At 41.9% G+C, this 23,808-nt stretch overlaps 1 protein-coding gene across 7 annotated transcripts in view; it reads right to left on the bottom strand.

Annotated features, from left to right (window-relative positions):
• Positions 1-23,808, bottom strand: part of VSNL1 (visinin like 1) — a 403,254-nt gene that overhangs the window by 309,589 nt on the left and 69,857 nt on the right. For 2 of the 7 annotated variants that reach the window (XM_029595946.1, XM_029595943.1), the window contains one exon: positions 6,227-6,297. The exons of the other annotated variants lie outside the window; for them this stretch is intronic. The gene's annotated coding sequence lies outside the window, so the exon portion shown is untranslated. Of the gene's footprint in view, positions 1-6,226; positions 6,298-23,808 lie in introns of those variants that run through there. 7 annotated transcript variants of the gene reach the window in all.

Below are 23,808 nucleotides of genomic sequence, written 5' to 3'. Positions count from 1 at the left end.
CACTGTAATTTTTAATTCTTGCAAAGTTGCATCAACACTTCTATGGTCACTTTTTCTATAATTTTGTTAGCAAAGTCATGAATTTGAGGGCTAATCCTATCAGTAGTTTTCATTATTTATTCTACATGATTAACATGAGATCTATAGAATATATTATTTATTAAGTATGAATACCTATTTGCTGATAATTCATGATGCTCAATATAAAGTCTGAGCTCCTTGTTAATTCTAGACCTACATGGAATTATTTGGTGCTTAACATATTCCCCCAACGTCACACCGTGAAATTCTGAGTGTACCAATTGTTTATATAACTTCAAATATTCAGTCTATAATGAGGAATTACTTCCCAAAGTTTCTTGAAATAAAGAGGACTCCTTTATTAATCCTGCTATATGTTCTTCCGAATAGAAAACTATGGGCTAGATTATAAAAGCCCTGCGCCGGGGCACCTATTTTGCATAGACCGCCGGCACGCGCAAAGCCCCGGGACGTGCGTATGTCCCGGGGCTTGGCGACGGTTCGGGGGCGGGCCGGGAGGGCGGTCCCGAGTCCCCCGGCACTGCGGCCTGTGCCGGGGGATGCCGAGTCGGCAGGCGTAACTTGCACAACAAAGGTAGGGGGGATTTAGGTAGGGCTGGGGGGTGGGGTAGATAGGGGAAGGGAGGGGAAGGTGGGGGGACGCGGAAGGAAAGTTCCCTCCCAGGCCGTTCAGATTTCGGAGCGGCCTCGGAGGGAAGGGAGGCAGGCTGCGCTGCTCGGCGCGTGCAGGCTGCCGATTTTGCGCAGCCTTGCGCACGCCGACCCCGGATTTTATAAGATACGCGCGGCTACGTGCGTATCTTATAAAATCCGGCGTACTTTTGTTCGCACCAGGTGCGCGTACTTATTTAAGATCTACCTCTTCCTGTTTCCCCTGTGCCAGGTCCATATGGTAAAACGTCTAAATGGAAATCCTTATGGATAAATATTAATAGAGCTTCATACACCAAATTGTTTATTTCTGTATTTATGAAGTTTCTTCATTACAATCATTAGTGTCTCATATTTTTATATAATTTTCTTTGCACTTCATATCACTGGTTCAATAAACAATCCGTTTTTTAGGATTCATTATCTATGTTCTGGATGACAAGATTTTAAATATGCAGCACATATGTTCGCACAAAGATTTCTTGAATGAGGATATGCTTCTTCTGCAGTTAGAAAGGTGTACCTGAGAACATTATATTCTAATCTTGCAGAGTCATTGCAATGTAAATCTAAGAATGATTCGAGGAAGAACGTATGTGTATTACAATATAGAAATAAGTGAGCTGCGATAGCAGCAATAATCCAAAAACATTGACATTTTTAAACAATTCACAACATTTTCTTAGATATGCTTCTCATTACTTATTCATAAGGTCCTAATATCAAAGACTCGGTTGCTAAGTCTATACTTCTGACTCTTGTCAGACCTGTTCTGGGACATCAGTTCTGTCAACAATGTGATCTATACACCCAAACAATAAAACGAATAATATGAGTACATCCACTAATAAGCTATTGGGTGTAAAATTTCTATTTATTTATTTAAAATTATTTATATACCATTTTTTATGTGAATGTAACCAAACAGTTTACAATAAAAACATACATAGTAGTTACATTCATAAAATAAAGTAACATTAAAATAAGAATAAGTAAAAACCTACGCACAATACATATCATTGACAACAAAAAATGGAAACAGGTAGGGAAAGACATGGGTGGTAGACCGAGTAAAGGGAAAGGGAGTTAGGCCATGTGGTTAGATTCAAAAGCGCATTTAAAAAGGAAGGTTTTTAAGTTCTTCTTGAATTCCTTCAGGTTGTCAGTCTGTCTCAAATTGTCTGAAAAAGAATTTATTTATTTATTTATTTATTTATTTTATATACCGACATTCAATCGAGATATCACATCGGTTTCCAGATAACCAAGGGAATAGGGCGTAGTCCGCCCTATTTTACAAAAAACAATTATAACATATTATAACAGTGGTACATGGAACAAAAGGTTATAGGATATAACAAAAGGTTATAGAAAATAACATATGTACATGAATGTGTTGTTGATAAAATAAAATTGGGATAAGGGACTTGTTGGGTAGGTAATTTAGGAATAGAGGTGGGGGGGATGAGGGAAGGGAGGGGGGAAGGTGGGGTGGGAGGAAGTAGCGGAGTGAGGGATTCAGGGGGGTGAGAAGACTTGAGTATGGGATGAGGTGGGTTGCGTTCGGGCAGGTTAAGGGTCGGGTGGGAAGGCTTTTAAAAACAGCCATGTTTTTAGGTGTTTTTTGAAGGTTTGCAGTGATGGTTCATTTCTGAGACAGGTGGGGAGGGTGTTCCATAGGGTGGGTCCCGCTATTGTTATGGCTCGTTTGCGGGTTGCGTTGAGGTGTGCAGATTTGAGATTGGGGATTGAGGTGGGGAGGGTGTTCCATAGGGTGGGTCCCGCTATTGTTATGGCTCGTTTGCGGGTTGCGTTGAGGTGTGCAGATTTGAGATTGGGGATGGCTAGGAGGCCAGTGTTGGTGGATCTGAGGGTTCTTTGTGTGGGGTGTGGATGTATTGCGTTGTTTAGCCAGTTCATTTTGTTGTTGTGTATTTTTTTGTGCATGAGGGTGAGTGTTTTGTAATGGATTCTTTGTGTGATGGGTAGCCAGTGGAGTTCTTTGAGGGTAGGTGTGATGTGGGAGGATTTTTTGTTGTTGGTGATGATTCTGGCGGCGGCATTTTGTAGAACTTGGAGGGGTCTGATGTGGATTTCTGGTAGGCCGATGAGAAGGGAGTTGCAGTAGTCGAGTTTTGAGAGGATAATTGATTGAAGGACTGTTCGGAAGTCGTGCGCTTGGAGCAGGGGTTTAAGTTTTTTCAGGGTTTGGAGTTTGAAGAATCCATCCTTAATTGTATTGGAGATGTGTCGTTGAAAGTTGAGTTGGCTGTCAATTGTTATTCCTAGGTTTCTTGTGGATGGAGTGAGTGAGATTTGTGAGATCTGTGGCACTCCCGTGTTGATTGAGGTTCCTGGGTGGTTGGAGGGGGTGCACTTGAGGGGATAAGAGGGACGGTCATCGTGGATGTGAAGGATTTCTGTTTTGGCTTGGTTGAGGCATAGTGATAGTTGGGATAGTAATTGGGACAGATTTGAGCTGAGGTTGTTCCATTTTTCCATGGTGAGTTGGATGGACTCACCATGGAAAAATGGGCTCACCATGGAAAAATGGACTCACCATGGAAAAATGGGGGCCTGCGACTGAAAATGCACGTCTTCTGGTAATGTCAAGGCGGGCAATTTTAATGGTGGGCACTTGTAAGAGATGTTTTTGGGCTAAACGTAAACTTCTGTTAGGTTTGTTGAATAACAAATACTGTACATCTTCATAGGTAATAGATGATATCCAATGTTCGTGCCCAAAAATATATATCAGCTGTATGAAACAAGCAGTTTATGTACAGCTAATAGAGCATCAGAGCTATTTGAAAACAAGGAAAGTACAAGCACTGATGGTGCAACATTGTAAACTCCATCAACATTCATTTGATGAATTTAAATAAATAATAATAGAACAAATACCACAATTGTCTAGAAGGGGTTATCAAGCAGCTTGGGAGCAGTTGAGTCAGGTTGTTTGAATGAAGAGACAGTGTGCTATAATTTATGTTGAGTATCAGCCGCTACTGATTAAGATCATGGAGCAATTCTCCAATTTGTTGTCAGTTTGATGTTTGAATTTGATTGGTTATTGATCACAGCAAGTACAGTGGATAAAACGGCTCTTTGTGTATCACCATGCAGGATTACAAGACTTGGATGGCAATCCGATTAATTCACCCCTGAAGCAGACACAGATGTCATCGAAACACAGGGCTGTGTCAGGAATGAAAAGATGAAGGCAATACAGACACTAATCTCAGGTAAGTACTGTGTTTATTCAACAAACAATTTTAAGTGCAATGAAAATACTATGCAAATTTGTGAGACCAATGATTATAATGAGCAATTTTAGCAAATAAGAAGCAAACGTTAAGAAGGTCTCAGAGGCCAATATTAAAATAAAGCTAAGCACCTAAATTTAGGTTACTAAATTAGGTCTCTAACTTAAGTGCTTGTTTTCAGTCAAACTTAGGGAACTAAGGGGGTCATTTTCCAAGTGGCTCGCACACGATAAGGGAAGTTTCACATGCGAAAAATCCCTTAGCGCGTGCGATACCAGGATGGGGGCGGAGTCGGCCCCGGAAGAGGAGTCGTCGGGGTGTCAGCGGGGCCGACTCCGTGAAGAAGCCGCGGACGACGAAAAGGTAAGGGCCTTTTTGCTTCCGAGTTCGCCCCAACCTTCTATGGTGGCGCTATTGGGTGCGAAATCAGCAGCGATCGCATCGCGGCGGTGCGATTGCTGCCGGCTAGCACAAGACCACCCCCCGGGTCGACCCCCTGACCCTCATTACCTAAAGTATCACAGGCCTGCGATACTTTAGAAAATGAGGCCCTAAGTTTCTAGCAGAAAATTCACAAACTGAGACACCAAAATTTTGGCCCTAAATTTAGGTTGGCGATTGATCTGCCTTTATTTAGGATCTCAAGGGTTCATTTACTAAACATTTTCCCCATATAGACAGAATGGCAGAAAAGCCTTAGTAAATCTGGCCCTAAATTAGGTGCCTAAATTCTCAAAATTAGTGTTAAGCTCCTAAGGGGGTCATTTTCAAATGCTTATCGCCTGTAATAGCATGCTGGGGGAGGAGTCGGGGTGGAATCGAGGCAGTGAGGGGAGGAGTCGGGGCAGCGAGGAGGTGGACTCCGTGGTGTCTTCGCTGGCGGTGATAGGGTGAGCCACGTTATCGTCGCCAGTAGTGCGCCCAATAGCACCACCTTTCATGGTGGTGCTATTGGGTACGAAAGCCGGCAGTGAAAACACTGCGGTGGTGCGATGGCTGCCGGCTTTTGCAGGCCCACACACACACCCTGTTTTTGCTGGATTCACCATTCTGCGATAGAATGGTGAATGGTGAATCCAGGCCTAAATTTGTTTCCCTGTTATAACTCCACCCCCATAGCCACCCACTTTTAGGCTCTTAAATTTAGGAGCCTAATAAACTAGAATCCTAAATTTAGGTACGCAGGTTTTGCACATTTTCAAAACAGCCAATCTGGGAGTCAAAGTCCAAACGTTAGGGCCTAAAGTCTTTGAAACGTAGCCCCTCAATATTTACTCATAAGGGTTTACATTTAGAAGGTTGTGACACGTAGGTGGAATTCCTGCCAATTGTGGTTCTTTTGGATGAAATATTTGTTCATTACAGCATGCAAACTACTGTATTTCACAAGCCTTTCTTATCCCGCAAATTTGTAGGTGTCTACTGCCTTTGTAAATATTGTGAGCACAATTTAAAAAATAAAAGAGTGCAGTGGATAACTTATCCAGTGAATATTAGCTAGATAAGTTAGAGATATGGGATAAATGTCCTGCTGAATATCCCCAAATAAAGTTATCTGGCTATTTTCAGCCAGATAACTTAAACCTAACCAGCTATTTTTTGAATATCCCCAATTAGGTTTAAAGTTATCCAGGTACAGTCAACACTGGACGTGCCAAGAGCTGGGCACTAGTTGCAAGCTTCTGGTCACATTTAGGGGCTTGAGGAGGGCTCCAGCTGAGGGATAAAGCTAGACTTGATGGGGAGGTGGGAGGACAGGGGGGGCAAGTACAGGAGGCATAACGTAAGTAACTTTGAACAACCTGGGGGAGAGGGAAGAAGGGTGTGGATCGCTGGACAGATTTTAACTTTGAAGCTTTCTTTGGAGACACTTTTCCCTGTGGGTACATAACTAGCTATATTATTTTGAATATGGCTGGTTGAACTTAAAGTTATCCAGAAACATGTTGCCAGATACCTTTAATCCTGCTCCCACAGCCAGCTAGAGACAACCAAAAAACTTATTTGGCTAACTCCAAATATCGGAGTTAGCCTGATAAGTTTCCTGGCTAATTGATCCCTGCCGCAGGGCGCCAAAAGTTTAGCTGGATAATTACTGAGGATGTTTGAAATTTGACATTTAGTTGGATAATTCAAAATATTATCCGGCTAAATACTGTGCAGGTGAATATTGACCTCAATATTGTTTCAGGGCTATATTGTTATTATTTTACAGTCTTCTATGTTAAGCCACATTATACAGAATATAAAAATACTTGGCCACTTACCCTGCGCAGCACAAACTTATATAGTCTTTAAGTTTGTAGCTTGGCGATAGTCTGAGGTGCTTGAGTTGATTCTGAAAGTGGCATATATGATTAAAATGATATAAGCAAAACGTTTTGTAAAATAGTATGGCATTATAATATGTCTGCTCTTGGAGTCACTGTCTTATTTTTACAAGCATATAAAATACGCTTACAAAGCAAATTGCACTAACACATGCTTCTTGCTGAGGTCTCATGATTAATTTAGATCATCACTGATGCTGGAGAGAAAGCCTCTAATATCAACATAAACCTGAGATTTCCTGGTACAAATCAAGACTTGGTTCACTCAGTCTTACTTGTTTCTAAAGGGCGCAATTTGAGAAACAATAGTAACTGTAACGTACTTGAAATTATCTGAAATAACTTGAAAGGAACTTTGCTTTCAGTTTTTATTTTATTTTCCCTGGAAATTTCAATGCTATAACAACAAGAAAACAAAAATTGGTGGAAAAATGACTTTGCTATAACAAGCAGGAGAAAAACAAGGGGAAAGCCATTTTTCCACAGATTTGTTTTGTTGTTTTAGTACTGAAATTTGAAGAGAAAAGAATATAAAAACTAAAAATAAGACACTATGTACAATTAATTATATTTATCAGATTTACTGTATTAGTGCAGTTCTAGTTTTTAAATGGTGCCGACACACAATTATGGGAACAGTCAACATTCAAAATGAGACCAAACACTAGATCAGTGGTTCTCAGCAGGTGCATCGGGACACACTAGTGTGTCGCAAAGTCCTGGGAGGTGTGTCGCAAAGTTAGCGGAAAACTCTCTCCTCATCAGCCTGGGCAGGAGTTGGCTGACTTCTCTTTTAAAAATTGGGTATGATTGGAATCTGCTCCTGCTTCCTTCTTCTCTTCCTGGCCAGTGGGAGGTTGTTCCTTCCTCCTTCATCCAGATCAGAGTGCAATTTCACCAGCTCCTGTTCATATGGGCCCGGCAGGACACCAACTTTATCTTCTTCTACCTGGCCTAGCAGTGAGGCTGCTGATGCTCTCTTCACCCCATGGGGCCTGGATGTGAAAGCCAGAAGCATAAGGGAGAAAGGTGTGTGCTCTGTAGGTCCGCCACTGCTGCCTCATCTTCCTCTCCTCAATGCTTCTTGCCCTTATCTGCTGATGATAAAGAGGGATGGAAACTCTGGATTGGACAATTGTTTTCTGCTCGCTGGGAGCCAGGAGGAGGGGGGAAATGTACTGGGCAGGAAGGCATAAGGAGATAGGGAGTCAGGAGTGGGGGAAAGGAAGTTGGGGGTGCTGGGTAGGGAATAGAGATGGAGCTGTAGAGACAATTGGCACTGACTTCACCAGTGCAAAGACAAGGACTAGAGTTGCTGGGACAGCATGGAATCTTTAAATATGTTGGCACAATTTGGAGCAGAGCCATCGTAGGGGCTGGTTCAGCCCAGAGATGAGCCATTGACCTGGACAGCTGGCATTGGACCTGCTGGAGCTGGAGTGGCCTGTAGCAGTCTTGGAAACTGCTGCGGATGCAACTTAGAGCAAAGTCTTGGAAACTGCTGTGGGCACAACCTGGAGCAGTTTTGGAAACTGCCGAGTGTGCAATACATTTTATCTCCAGCACTTAGTCATGCATGAACATGGCCATGTATTTCTCATCCCTCCACAGGTGACAATGGGAACCTAAGGGGTCGATTTTCAAAGAAGTGCATTTGCATACATGTGGATGCGCCAGTTTTATAACATGCACATGCTGGCGTGCGTATGTTATAAAATCGGATGGCCACACGTACATGCACGCACGGATTTTAAAATCCGTGCGTGCATGTGCAGACGGGACACACTGGGGGGCCTAATTTTCCATTGATACTCGCGGCAACGCAATCGGGCCTTCCCCAGGTCCCTCCCAGTCCGCTTCCTAATGCTTCCCCAGGTCCCTCCCAGTCCGCTTCTATGGCAGGGGATAATGTGGAAAAGAGGATTAGCATTCGGACAACAACCAATTAGGACTGAACTTCATAATCTGGGTAAACAAATAAGTGTGGATGTACCTTGCTTATTACGGCGGTTACTACCCCAAACCAATTAAGCCTGATACATCACTTTGAAAGCATATACAGCGTTGCTATCTGTTTCAACGGTAGGGGAAAATGAGGAAAACAGGATTTACATTCAGACATCATCCAACAAGGCATCGATCTGTACAATCTGGGTAAACAAGCATCGGGGTAACTTGCTTGATGTGGCGGTTACAACCCTTAACCATAAGCTTGCTCACCTTTGATGCAACTCCAACATTATTTATTTATTTATTTATTTATTTCGGATTTTTATATACCGACATTCTCAATACAAGTATCGAATCAGGTCGGTTTACATATAACAAAACTTTCGCACAAATGGCGTTACATGGAACAGCGTTTCTTAACATATAACGTATAACATATAGCATTTAGCATATAACCTATAACATATAGATATTAATAATAAATTAAATTAAATATTACTCTCTGCATCAATGACAGGAGATGGCAGGAAATTTGAATCAAACAGTTACTAACAAGAGCCCTGAAGTTCGTGGTTGGTGAAACAGATAAGTACGGGAAAATAAGCGTGGAAGCCTGCTGGGCAGACCAGATGGGCCGATTGGTCTTTTTCAGCTGTCATTTCTATGTTTGATTTCATTTCTATAACCCCCTGCCTAACCTTCCTTCCCCTTCCCCTGTCCACCCCGACCCCTAACACCTACCTAGCTACGCACACAAGCCAGCTGCCGGTGGCATGCTTCCCCGGGACAGCATACAATGGCACTCACCGGTCTATAGTTCCCAGATCACCCCTGGCTCCTTTTTTAAATATAGAGGTTACATTGGCCATCTTCCAATCTTCAGATACATTGGATGATTTTAATGATTGGTTACAAATTAATTCAAATAGGTCTGAAATTTCATTTTTTAGTTTTTTTCAGAACCCTGGGGTGTATACCATCCGGTCCAGGTGATTTACTACTTTTCAGTTTGTCAATCAGGCCTACCACATCTTTCAGGTTCATGATTTGGTTCAGTTGATCTGAATCATCACCCATGAAAACCTTCTCCGGAACGGTTATCTTTCCAACATCCTCTTCAGTAAACACTGAAGCAAAGAAATTGTTTAATCTTTCCGTGATGGCCTTATCTTCTCTAGGTGCCCCTTTAACCCCTTGATCACCCAACGGTCCATCTGACTTCCTTGCAGGCTTTCTGCTTCGAATATATTTTAAAAAGTTTTTATTGTGAGTTTTTGCCTTTATGGCCAACTTCTTTTCAAATTCTCTCTTAGCCTGTCTTACATTTAACTTGCCAATTCTTATGCTTTATTCTATTTTCTTCTGATGGGGCCTTCTTCCAATTTTTGAATGAAGATATTTTGGTTAAAATAGCCTTTTTCACCTCACCTTTTAACCATGCCCGTAATCATTTGCCTTCCTTCCACTTTTCTTAATGTGTGGAATACATCTGGTCTGTGTTTCTAGGATGGTATTTTTTTTTTAACACTATCCACACCTGTTGCACACTTGTTACCTTTGTAGCTGCAACTTTCAGTTTTTTTCTATTTTTCTCATTTTATCTAAGTTTTCCTTTTGAAAGTTTAGTGCTAGAGCCAAGGATTTACTTATTTTATCCTTTCCAGTCATGATCAAATTTGAATATTATGATCACTATTGGCAAACAGCCCCATTAATGTTACCTCTCTCACTAAATCCTGCGATCCACTAATAATGAGATCTAAAATTGCTCCATCTCTCGTTGGTTCCTGTACCAATTGCTCCAAAACTGTCTTTTATTTAATCCAGGAACTTTCTCTCTCTAGCATGCCCTGATGTTTCACTTACCCAGACAATATTGGGGTAATTAAAAACCGAGAACATCTGCTTTTACAATCAGAACAATGTTGGATCTTTCGTCTAAATACTGTTGCTCCTATGGGACTTAATGCTGAATTGGACTTGCATTCATTTCTTGGTTAAATAGTAAAAAACTTGATATTTACCACTGCCTATCTTGATAGGATTGTCGTCAGAATATACGTCATGAATACTTAGCGTAATTAGTGACGTCATACAACTTTGAACGCTTTAAAATAAGTGCGATATGGCTTCCTTTCTTCCTCTGTGTTCCGGTTATGATTGCTGAGACGTGAAGTCCTGGAGAATGGGTATCTGACTAATTCTTAAGATGAGTATAAGATTTTCCTACCTTCTTTGCGATATGATTTTATAAATGTTTCATTTGTACTTACTACAGGATAAAGACTCTTGTTATATGTCCTTTACATGCCCCTGACGAAGCTTATGGGTGAAACACTGGCCGTATTGGGCTATAATATATTCAAGTATTAATAGATTAAGAGTCCATCTTGAACCGACGGAGGACTTTTTAAGAAAAACAAAAAACCTTTCGATAAAAATATTTTTTGAATTAATAAAACACATAAAGAAGGCGAATGACTGAGAAGACCGATTGGTGTCTTAAAAAAGGTCACACAATGTCAGGCTTGCTGACGCCTTCTATAGCCACATTTGATTTGATTTGATTCCACTCTAATATTGATAGGTAATTAAAATCTCCCATTAATAGTGCACTACCAGTTTGGGTTAGCTTCCCTAATTTCTCTTAGCATTTCACTGTCCGTCTCGCCATTTTGGCCAGGTGGACGGTAGTATACTCCTATCACTATAGTCCTCCCTAACACACAAGGGATTTCTACCCAGAAAGATTCAATTGTGCATTTAGTCTGGGACATACCCAGTACTGGTCCAATAGGGATGCTGCAGAGGAGTGTCTAGCTCTCCTAGGAACACAAAGTAAAAATGCTAGGACTCCCAGGAAAATCAACTAACTCTGCAGTCGTTGCAGCAAAGTCATGGCCTGCAATTCCCCATCAACCTCTATCAACCCTGATATTGTACCTTTATATAAGTTTTGTTTGTTTTTTGATAACTGGTTGGAGAAGGAAAGCATTCATTTAATTGTCAAGTATGTTTATTTATTTAGGGTAATGCAACATTTCTATATAAGTACTTTGAGGTTGACATTCAAAGGGTTTTTCTAGTTAACTTTCCAAATCACACAGACAAAACCCAAGATTTAAATTTTTCTGTGATGGTCTAGCTAAATTTTATTTGGGTAACTCATTACTAGAGTCCTTTGTTTTCAGTTTAAACTGATTTTTAACCCATAAATTCCTGGGTTTTTCAAAAAATGACAATCAGTTTAAATCAATTTTCACCCTAATTTGAGGCTGATTAAAGAGCAGCTCTAGAGCAGCAAATGCAATGTCTCAAGGTCTCCAGCAACTGCTGGAAGCTAGTGCAGGCCAAAGAATCTGCAGTGTTTCAAGTCTTGACCCTCTACCAGTGAAAGTTCTGGTCCTCCAGTGCCGCTGATGTACATTTCAATTCCCGCTTTCCCCTCCTCCCCAGGTCGTGAAAGTGCCTGTTGCTTGGTACCACCAATGCAGCATTTGAAACAGGCCACGTCCACTAAAAGCAATTCCCAGCAGGCTCCCTGGCCCCGCACAAAAGCAGAAAGGCAGTACTGCAGAGCACGGGTGCCTCAGTAAGTACATTGCTGAAGGACAGAGAAGCCTGGAGCCAGCTCTAGTGAGGATGAATATTTCTGCAACACAGTGGGGGGGAAGAGGAATATTCTCAGGGTATGGGGAGAGAAGGAGCCATGCTAGGCAGGGGATGGGGGTAGAGACAGGAATGCTGCTGATTGGGAGAATCTGCTTAATTTGTTTTATTGTCATGTTTCTGTCCACCAAAATAAATGCAGATAATTACCCAGAAAAATGAGTCACATTTTTCCACTGATTTTCTCCTGCTTCTATTCTTGACATAATAAACCCTGATAAATTCCCAGAAAAAATAAAAACCAAAAAATGAAGGTCTCTACTCAGTAGCTACATATAATTTAGCCTGATAAAAAGATGCAGTGATGAAGGCATTCTGGGTGCATGGTTAAATGTTAGCCGGTGAGCACCGATATGCAGTTCTACTCTGTAGAGTTAGCCAGGTAAAGATGCTGACTATCTGGATATATTCAGCAGAATATTTATCAAGGTACATTCTGCTAAATATCCTGGTAAAATTACACTGGTCTATGACCAAAATGCATCTGAAATGTAGTCAAACTTTACTAATATGGATCACCAAGAACAATGGTGATGCTTAAAATTGTTAATTGGCTTTAGTTTTCAAGATATGCTACTGGGTTAGTATATACTATCTTTGACTTGAGAATTGCGGAGGATAAGTGAGTTAAGAAGGGAAAGGATCTCAAATTAAACCAGAAATGACTAATATACATCTTTGACTGAATCTTTGAATAAATCTATGACTGGGTTTGGACAGTACTTGCTTTTCGGGCACAATAACGAATGATGCAATCTGCAGACTGGATACACAAAGTACTGCTGTTTCTTTTACAAATGGGATAGTCCTGCAAGAGATTCCCACTATGTCAAAAGAAACTGGCCACTGCAGCAGTGACTGGAGCCTGGTAGGAAAAGTGTTCTGCATTTAGCACATGTTGAATCAAGGAAAATTTTGTTACCACCCTTACCCTGGATCTGATGAAGAACTTTGTCAAGGCCAAAGACAAAACTAAAGCAGCCTTCAATTATCTCAGTGGTACATTTCCAAGGTTACGTGAAAGGAAGGTGTCTTTGTTGGCCTTAGATTCGGGAATTTCTTTGAGATGATACATTTAACCAAGTAGTGCATGGCAAGGAATAGATGGTGTGGAAAGCTTCCAGTTAGTGGTAACACATTTTCTCGAAACAACAAGGCAGACAACTACACGCAGTTGGTGGAAAACATCCTCAAGGCATACATAAGCCTTGGCTGCAACATGTCACTAAAGATACATTTTTGCACTCACATCTAGATTTATTTTCAACAAACTGCAGAGCAGTGAGTAATGAGCATGTCAAGTGATTTCTCCAGGACATTGCAGCAATGGAAAAACAATATCAGAACAAATAGAGCTCATCAATGCTTGCAGACTATTGCTAGATAGTGACAATCAGTTTAAATCGATTTTCACCCTAATTTTAGGCTGATTAAAGAGCATTGAATGAATACAAAAGACAAGCCAAGAAGAGCTGAGGAGCTACTGAATAAGGACTAAACTGTGGGCCTTAAGTTTCATACAGGCCGATTCAGAACACCGCGCGGGAGAGTCGGCGCTCCAAGGCGAGCGCCCGCTCTTCCCAACCCGAGCCCAGGCCAATCTCCTGGGCGCGCGATTCAGTATGCAAATGAGGGCCCAAGCTAATAAGGAGGTGATAGGGATACTAGCGCGTCCCTAGTGCCTCCTTATTGGCGGAAGTGGCAGCTGACAGCGGGTTTGACAGCCGACGCTTAATTTTACCGGCATCAGTTGTCAAACCCACTGACAGCCACAGGTTCGGGACACGGACGCCGGCAAAACTGAGCATCCGTTTTCCAACCCATGGGTCACGGGCAGATTTTTTTATTTTTTTAAGATTTTTTTATTTTTGGGGGCCTCTGACAATATCGCTATGATATTAAGTCAGAGGGTGTACAGAAAAGCAGTTTTTTCTGCTTTTCTGTACACTTTCCCAGTGCCGGCCGAAATTAACTCCTGCCTTTGGGCAGGCATTAATTTCTGAGAATAAAATGTGCGGCTTGGCTGCACATTTTACTTTCTGTATCAAGCGGGACTAACTAATAGGCTCATCAACATGCATTTGCATGTTGAGCACGCTATTAGTTTCGGGGGGGGGGGGGGTTTGGACGCGTTTTCCACGCGCTATTACCCCTTATAAGGGGTAATAACAGCAAAAACGTGCATCCAAACGGGGGCTAACAGTGCGCTTGGCCTGAGCGCACCGTACTGAATCTGCCTGATAGTAAATTTTACTTCTATAATCCTTTTACTGATTACATTTTTAACGTGTTACATAAACAGGACAAATTAAATATTATGCAACCATAAATAAATTATAAACTTCGGTCTTTTCATGTATGATTAAAAATCTACTATCTATGCATTACCTATGCAACAGACAGACATAAAACATAAAAACTTAAATATCATGAAACACTAGCCAATCAGCTGGTTTGAATTCAACTCATCAACATCAATAAGAAGTGGCACATTTTATCGCTGAAGCAGATGACTTCTAAAAATTTATATACCAGTGTTATCTACATATCTTTACCTTTCCTGCTCAGTGGCCCGCTGAATATCAACCTCTGTTTGTGATCAAATAAGACACTTTAGATGGCACTTCAAATGGCTTTTAGGGTTGATGACCTGGCATACTTACAGATAGATTTTAAAAGTGCTGCTCGCACAAAAACAGCTCTATATACTTATATGTGGGCCGTGCAAGCAACGTAAAATTTAAGAAGTATGCGAGTACATACCTGTGTGCATGTCAAGAGTAAGGAAGTAGAAATTGGCGGGGCATAGGCGTTTTGGGGTGGGGCCAAGATTTACACGCATAACCCCAAATTTTGCAAAGGCTGAACATGGTAACACGCACCGTGATACCTGCGTAACTTTACTACTGGTCCTGATGAGGCGCAAGTCTGGAGGTTTTGAGCCAGAGAGGTTCTGAGTACTGGGGGGGTAGGGGGAAGAGAGGAAGAGGGAGGGAGAGGGAATCTGACACTCTCTATATATTCCACTATAAGAGGGACACTTTCATCTCAGGTTGGGTTTTGGGGGGGGATGGTGTTACATTGGTCTGCCTAGGGTGCAAGGGCCTGTAGACCCTTGTAACACTGCCCCCCCCCCCCCAAATAAAACCTCACTCTGAGTTGGAAGTGCCTCACTTAAGTGGGAGATATATAGAGTGTCAGATTGTCTCTCTCTCTCCTCCTCAAAGTATGTGTGTATAGGGTGCACACATACACGCGGCAGGGATATTTTAAACGATATGCGTGTACTTGCACGTACGATATCAAATTAAGCGTATCTTTGCTCATGGGCCCAATATGTGCACTTAGGGGCGCACGCACGCTCCTTTTAAAATTTACCTGAAAGTCTTATTCATATCATAAGTGCTTTCCCACATTTACTGTTATGTATTTTTGAAAAGTCATCCCTTTTATGCATCAATGTGATGCTTCGACCTTTTGGTCAGACTTTTTTAGGCCTTATTTAATGCATGCTGTTTTGCTCCTTTTACAAAACATATCTGAGTATTAATGTGTCAGTTTCAACGCACCGTAGTAAACAATTCCCCTGTGATATTTGTTGACTGTCTTGTATTTATGAAGTGTGATCATTTGTTATAGAAGCTCGGTTGCTTCCTAGCATTTGAGAGGCATACAATTAGATAACCACATCACCTTTGGTGACTGCTGAGCCTGCAGTATGATTAGACTCTCTATTTTTTTTCTTTACTTTGATACATGAGCTAGATTTTCGATCAGTTCACCGACTCTCTTTATACATAAGAGTTGCTTATCTTGGATTATCTTTTATCTATGCCCTGTAATTTATAGATACAGAATTACAGATATTAATAAATTTGCATCAGTGAAGAGTGCAATAAAATCATTATTTCAAAGTGCACGCACCAGCAGACTCTTTCAAACAATGTCATAAATAACAAAAAATTAATTAATTTGCATCAAGAAAAAAATAGATCACTTCCACCATAGAACAAAAGGTAAACATGTTTGCAGCAAAACAATAAAGAAAAGTTTTTATGTCATTACAAGTTGGTTAGGATTACTCAGCCGCTCTGCAGCTGAGCTAGGTAGCCAGATGAGCTTATCCTGCTAATTCAGTGGTTGTAGCCATGCCACTGAACATATCCAACTATCTTAAAGTTAGCCAGAATCGTTTATCTGGCTAACTTTAGGGCAGTTTTATAGGTTGACCAGAGTTAGCTGGATAAATTACCTGGATAACTCTGAATATCCCCTAACTTATCTGGATATATTCAGTTTAACCATATAGGTACCCAAATCTTCATTTAGCTGGATAACTTCTGAGTTTTATGGCTAAATGCTTTTGATTATGGACTTCCTTTTTTTTTTTTTTACAACCACCATTAGCAGTAAAGTTTAAACGTAACTTTCAACTATATTAACACAATGAGCTCCTGTGCATTTTTCTCTGTTAGATGTTTAAGAGAATACTTATTTATTTTATTCCATCAGATTAAGATATTTATGGTTTGTAACTGCTGAATTTATAGCATGCACACTATTTTATTGATCTTCAGTATGTATTCAGTTTACTTTTGTAGACAGAAACTCTCTTACAACATTTTAGGAAGCCTATTAACATATCTTTCAATAAGATGGATAAATGTTTTCTGTTATGAACAATTTTTCCTTAGAAGCAGATAATCTTAAAAATCCTCCTTGGTTTTTTTAAAAACCGTAAGTAAACTATGAGCATGTTGGTATGCTGACGATGTATCTTTCTTTATCCCATACCAGTTCCAATGTATCTAAAAACCCTTGCTCCTCGGCTGTAGACCTCATTTAAGTGTGATTCCCCGAGTGAGGCAGGTCTGTCTACTCTCACTTGCCACTCTGCATCCCTTCACCACTTTAACACAAAGGACCTTGCTCCATTGTCTGTACTTCATTTGCCTTCCCTGAGGAGCAGCTGCTTGGAGGACTTTCACAAACGCATCAGGATGCGCAATACTATGAGGAGCCTTACTTCCTACACAGCAAGCACAGTGCCAGCTTACTTTGCCCCTTAATACTTTCAATTGTAGAACACACACAAAATAAACAATTGTATTACTTAAATACTGAAAAGGCAAACCATTCAGACAGTTACAAAACCACAGAGTAAACAATTTAGAAGCAATACCGAGGCACAAACTAGTTAGCAGCTGCTATTAACAGTATTGATCAAAAACAGCTTGCGCAGGATCATAAATACCATGAATTATCAAGCAAAGTTTAGTTTTGGGTTTTTCTGCAGAAATAGGGTGACTTTTCTAAGTATTAGACAGAACAACATGCACTGACATGTTCATCATGCCGATTAAATCCACATCAATGGAGAAAAAGATAAACTGGAAATTTCCTCTCACGCTGTGGTTAGAATGATTCGTTTAGGGCTGATAATATTAAATAGTGACAATAAAACTGTCCAATAATGACCTACCTTTGAAGGAATCACTTTCAACTTTTGTGGCCTTCATTTAATCAAGTATGAGTACACAAAATGAGTACAATTTTTTTTGCTTACATGGAGAAAAACTGTTAACTCCAGATGCAGTAAGCTAATGGTATGAAAATGCATCAGGAGTTAAAAAGAAACAAAACATGCTAACACATATGAAGAAGACATGCTTAGCAAGTATAAGACATTCTCTGGACAGAAAACAATCTGGGGTAGATTTCATAAATTTGCGCAAACACGTACTTTCGTTCGCGCGCCAGGCACGAACAAGAGTACGTGGGATTTCAATAGATACGTGCGTAGCCGCGCATATCCATTAAAATCCGGGGTTGGCGCGCGCCGAGCTGCGCAGCCTGCCTCCATTCCCTCCGGAGGGAACTTTCCTTCCGCATCCCCCCACCTTCCCCTCCCTATCTAACCCCCCCCACCTCTGTCGCGAAAGTTACACCTGCTCGAGGCAGGCATAACTTTGCGCGCACCGGGCCGGCTGCCATGCGCCATGTTCCGGTCCGGGGGCTGGTCCGGAGGCCATGGCCATGCCCCCGGACCGAAACCACGCCCGTGCCGCAGCCCCCGGAAGATGCACCGGCCGTGTCACGCCCCCCGACACGCCCCCCGTTGACGCGCGGATCGCGACACGCCCCTCAACATGCGCGTCCCAGGGCTTTGCGCGCGCCGGAAGCCTATGCAACATAGGCTCGGCGCGCGCAAGGGACGTTTGGGCCAGGTTTTCGGGGGGGGGGGGGGTACGCGCATACCCCTTTGAAAATCTGGCCCTTTATGTGCACAAATAGTGTCTACTGTGCAAAAAAAAAACATGACTTATGCAGACAAAACACAATTGGGCAGATTTTCAAAGGCTATGGGCGTAACATACACGCGTAACCTGAGGAAATCTGCCCCTGCGCGCGCCGAGCCTATTTTGCAAAGGCTCGGTGGCGCGTGCAAGCCCCGGGACGTGCATATGTCCCGGGGCTTGCAAAAAGGGGCGGTCCGGGGGTCTGGCCAGAGGGGCGTGGCGGCGGTCCGGGGCGGTCCGGGGGCATGGCCGAGTGCCCCAACACAGCGGCTTGTGTCGGGGCCTGCCGTGCCAGCAGACATTCGGCGTGCGCAAGTTACATCTGCCCGGAGGCAGGCGTAACTTCCTGGATAAAGGTTAGGAGGGGGATTTAGGTAGGGCTGGGGGGTGGGTTAGATAGGGGAAGGGAGGGGAAGGTGGGGGGAGGCGGAAGGAAAGTTCCCTCCGAGGCCGCTCCGATTTCGGAGCGGCCTCGGAGGGAACGGGCAGCGCACGCAAGGCTCGGCACGCGCAAGGTGCACAAATGTGCATCCCCTTGTGCACGCCGACCCCGGATTTTAAAAGCTACGCGCGTATCTACTGAAATCCGGCGTACTTTTGTTTGCGCCTGGGTGCATGAACAAAAGTACGCGCTCGCGCTTTTTTAAAAAAATGTACCCCAATTTGTGTGCATAAATAATTGGGTAAAACATGATTTCTGTGTAGAAAATTAGATATGTGCACATATGTTTTATGTACATAAATTCCAAATACAAGACCACCGCACAGCCCCATATACTAACATTAGCTGGAATAACTTTACTCCAGTTCTGACCAGGAGTTACATTAAACTGACAACCCCCTCTGCATCGGGAGGTAATAGCTAATGCCTTCAATAATATGGGATTTAAATAGAAAAGCACTCCAGGGTCTACATATTTAGGTTCTCTGGCCTCAGGTCCTTCTTGTTAGCAAAGTAAATAAAGGCAAGAAGATAAAGAGGCCACAATGGCTTTCTAAAGAAGTAGCTGAACAGATAAGGAGATGCTAAAAAATACGGAGTAATGCATTTGGGCAGCAGAAACCCAAGGGAGTGGCACAGTGCAAAGGGTGAAATTTGATGCAGTATTTGTTTATTTAGGAATTTTATGTACCGTCGTTCCAAAAGTAGATCACATTGGTTTACAATATCAGCATTCATATTCTTGGCCAACAATCACGTACTGTGTGCTTACAATCACATTCTAGGTTAACACCACAATAGATATATGTTCTCGTTCATATTCATATATATTCTCGGACATCCCAATAGTAAGGATCTAATCAAGATCATATTCATTCATTTTTAGGATGACCCAACAGTAAATACAAATTCTAATTCTACTGACAATACACTTTACATCATTCGCTACTTCTTGCTTTCTCTACTAAAGTTATCTCTGGTACTGACGCTGAAGTTATCAGCATGTTGGTATTTTACATCAAGTCATATGCTTTTCTAAAGAGCCACGTCTTCAGCTCTTGCTTGAAACTCCTTCTTTCTGATATCTGGCGTAATGACTCTGGAAGAGAGTCCCACAATTTGGGGTCCACTGTGGAAAACATTCAGTCTCTTATTTGCGTTAGGTGTGTGTTCTGAGTTGAAGGAACCATTAGAAGTCCTTTGTTTTGTGATCTTAGGGCTCTCTGTGGTATGTAAATTTGAAGTGTAACTCCTAATAAACATGGGTTAATATTGTTGATGATACTGAAAATTAGAGTAAATACTTTATAATGAAGTCTGGATTGCATAGGAAGTCAGTATCTGGGGGTGATGGTATCTGATGATCTTAAAGTGGCCTGACTAGTAGATAAGGTGATGGCAAAAGCCAGAAATATGCTTGGCTGCATAGGGAGAGGAACGGTCAGCAGAAAACAGAAGGTAATATTTGCCCCTGTATAGGTCACAGGCGAGACCACATTTGGAATGTGGAGTACAATCCTGGAGACCGCACCTTCAAAAGGATATAAATCAAATTAAGTCAGTTCTGAGAGTGGCTACTAAAATGGTCTTCATCATAAAATATAAGGTGAATTTTAAAAGCCTGGCACGTACCAAAACAGGGAGATACGCACACAAGTCAGGCTCATGCGTGTCGAGTGGATTTTAAAAGCCGGTCGGATAGCAAGTACCTGTCAATGCACACCTACATGAAAAGTTCGAAAAAAGGGGCAGAGCAAGGGCATTGTCTGAGGTGGGGATGGGCGTTCCCGGACTCACACTTAAAATTTGCACATAAATACTTACACGCAGTGGCACGTGCTAGGGTCCCCAGCTATGTGCAAAGGTAGATTTTAAGACACGCAAGGGCGCGCATGTTATAAAATAGTCTACCCGTCTTGCTCTCATAAAGGGGGGATTTTAGTAGGTACGCACAGCGACGCGATAGGCCCAATTCCCTCTTAGTTTGCCCCTGTAAAGGAGCTAACTTCCTAAATCCACTACCGTCCCCAACCCCTAAAACCCCACTGACTACCCTACATTTTTTTCTTTTAATACTTACCCTCCGTAGCAGCAGCAGGTTACACGGGCCGTTGGATCTAGGTACAAGCTTGTGCAGGACTGTGCCTTAATGGTGCTGGCCCCGCCTGCCCACGCCCCGCCCCTGCCCGCCCTTCTTCCGTCTTACCTTGTTTATTCGCGTACCGGGAGATACATGCATGGCTGCGGGCCTCTGAAGATCCACACGCGTATCTCCCTAATTCAGCGCGCGAAAGGCTTTTGAAAATCAACCTCAAATTTACTTCTGTTATGGATAACATGTAAGTTGTAAAACAAAAAATCCTAGGCAGATCAGCGGTGTTTTAAAGGTCAGGGCTAACAGGGGAGAAGGGAGGCTAGGAAACTAGGGGGCATTGGAAGTTCTCTTCCTCACCCAGAAAAACTGGGAACAAATTGGGAGACTGGCAAAGGCGTCTGTGCGCGTGACTTTTAAAATCCCCACTTACACGGCAGAAGTGGCATTTACATGCACAGGCGTGCGTCCACTTGAAATTGCGCTCAAATGTGTACGCAAACAAGTTATTTTATAACATGCGCACATATACACGCGTATGTTATAAAATGGCCATGTCCCTGGGCGCGGGCCAACGAACACACACACATGTGCTCCCATGTGCCGGTTTTAAAAAGTTACCCTCCTTTTGTACTTCATTTATTTAAAATTATTTATATCCCATCTTTCTTAGAATCAAGATGGGTCACAAAAATATATTCATAAAATCAGATTATATGGGGACAGTCTTAAAGATCTAAAGATGAATACAGTGGAGGAAAGAAGGGGAGATATAATAGACACATTTAAATACTTTCAAGGAATAAATGCACTGGATGCAGGTCTCTGTCAACGGAAAGAAGATTATGGAATTGCGGTAGGGGGTGGCCACCTCTTCCTCTCTCTCAGAGATCCTTTGTGCTTCTCCAATGATTTCTTGAATTCTGATACTGCCCTCATCTCCATCACCTCCACTGGGAGTCTGTTTCTTGCATCCATCACCCTTTCTTAAAGAAATATTTCCTTAGATCACTCTCGAGTCTACTCCTTTTACACTCATCCCATAACTCAGAGTTGGCCAACTCCAGTCCTCAAGAGCCTCAAATAGGCCTGATTTTCAGGATGTCCTTAATGAATATGCACACGATATATTTTCGCATGCACGATTGTATGCAACTATATATCATACATATTCATTATGGACATCCTGAAAACCAGGCTTGCTTTGTCTCGAGGACTGGAGTTGGCCAACCCTGAGTTATGGGCTGAGTGTAAAAGGGGTAGACTCGGGAGTGATCTAAGGAAATATTTCTTTAAGAAAGGGTGATGGATGCACAAAACAGACTCCAAGTGGAGGTGATGGAGATGAGGGCAGTATCCAAATTCAAGAAAACATTGGAGAACCACAAATGATCTCTGAGGGAGAGGAAGGGACTACTAAGCTGAGCAGGAGATGTAGATGGGCAGACTGGACAAGCTGTATGGTCTTTATCTGTCATCATATTCTATATTTCTATGTCCGAGTGCTGGTGCTTACAAATAAAGAGACTGCTGCATGGAGACAAGCCTTCCTCCCGCACCTCAATCATATTTCTTTCAAGCATGTTTCATCCTCAGTCCAGTGAAACAGCCCCCTTTATCACCCCCAAAACAAAAGAGAGACAGAGAAAGACAGACACTTTTTATAACTTCAAGCACTCCAACAGACCAATAAGCCAAAAGAAAGGGAAACAGTAGAGGATTTAGATGCACAAGAAATAACACACTTTTCTCTCCATCTTTCTAATAACAAATTACAAAAAACTACCTGAATCCAATAGCTCTCTACACCCTCGTCACAGTGCTGGAAGAGAGCAGCTGTAAAAGACTGGCCTTTATTCTTTTCTGGAAGGATGGTGTTTGCAGCAATACTTTGCAAGTCTTGTATAGTCTAAATAAAGTGCAGTATTTTTAGCATGCAAAGGCGTTATTGTGGTGGTAGTTTGCTATTGTGTGGTAGATATAAATTCAGCACAATAATTTAACATTTTATTAGCTTAGTATACAGTGAGATATCTTTTTTTTTTTAAGCAATGATTTGGCAAGAGCACCTGCTGTGACCTAGCAAACCTATAACACTTTAGTACACTTATCACATAATGACAGATCAGTAACAAATACATATAGTTCTTAGGTTCTGAAAGTATCTGGCATCTGACAAATACAATTATTATTTTATAACCATGCATCACATTGTGTCCTAACTCGGTTGCACAAAATCTTCCTTGATTTACAAGAAAATATCTGTACAGACAGTTCGCTTCTGCGCAGGGGGCATCCTTGCTATAAACTAAAAAGAAATGCATGCTGAAGAAGAATAAACTCTGCGAGATCATTATTCTTCTCTGTACATACAATAATTTTCAAATTCTACAACTGAATCTAAGGTCTGCCTAAGAAACTCATTACTCATTCTCAGTTCTTTTGCTTTTGTTAAACATTTTTTTTCTTATCTGATCCAACTAGATATAGATTTTAATATTCTTTAATTGGTTCCAAGTTTATTCCTTCCGCAAATATTTATATAGTGTTAGCATTATTTTTGTTGATTATCATACTTTTTATACTTTTGGTGTTCAAGCTAATTTCATAGACTTCATACATAATCTAATCTAATTTATCATCTCTCGTAGCTCTTCTTTCTTAGACAGTGACAGCAAACCAGCAGATAGTAAGAGGTACCACACCTACCAGGGGGAACTATTGCTTAAGAACAGGGATTTTCTTGGGTGATCTCACTGAGATCATAGGTGCCAGGGCAGGATACCATTAAGATTTGGATTCAAGAGGTTCTGATTGAGCTTGGGAAGGTGAGGCATGCCAGACAGAGTATGACTTCTAGGGGTGGTACAACTGAGATTGAGAGGCTATGAGTCATGGGGATGGCAGGCAAGGGGGCTTCTTTATGCTTAATCAGGGCTGTCCTAATCAGGCCTTTAATTCTGGGCTGCTTAGCATATGGCAACCTGAAAACAAATATACATATAATGCCATGCTAAAAGCACTGTGCTCCCTTTTCTAAGGCCCTTCCATACTGTGTAAATAATTA

The sequence above is a fragment of the Rhinatrema bivittatum genome, chromosome 3 (genome assembly GCF_901001135.1).
Source record: "Rhinatrema bivittatum chromosome 3, aRhiBiv1.1, whole genome shotgun sequence".
Lineage (NCBI taxonomy): Eukaryota > Metazoa > Chordata > Amphibia > Gymnophiona > Rhinatrematidae > Rhinatrema > Rhinatrema bivittatum.
This window is presented reverse-complemented; position numbering and strand designations above follow the sequence as displayed.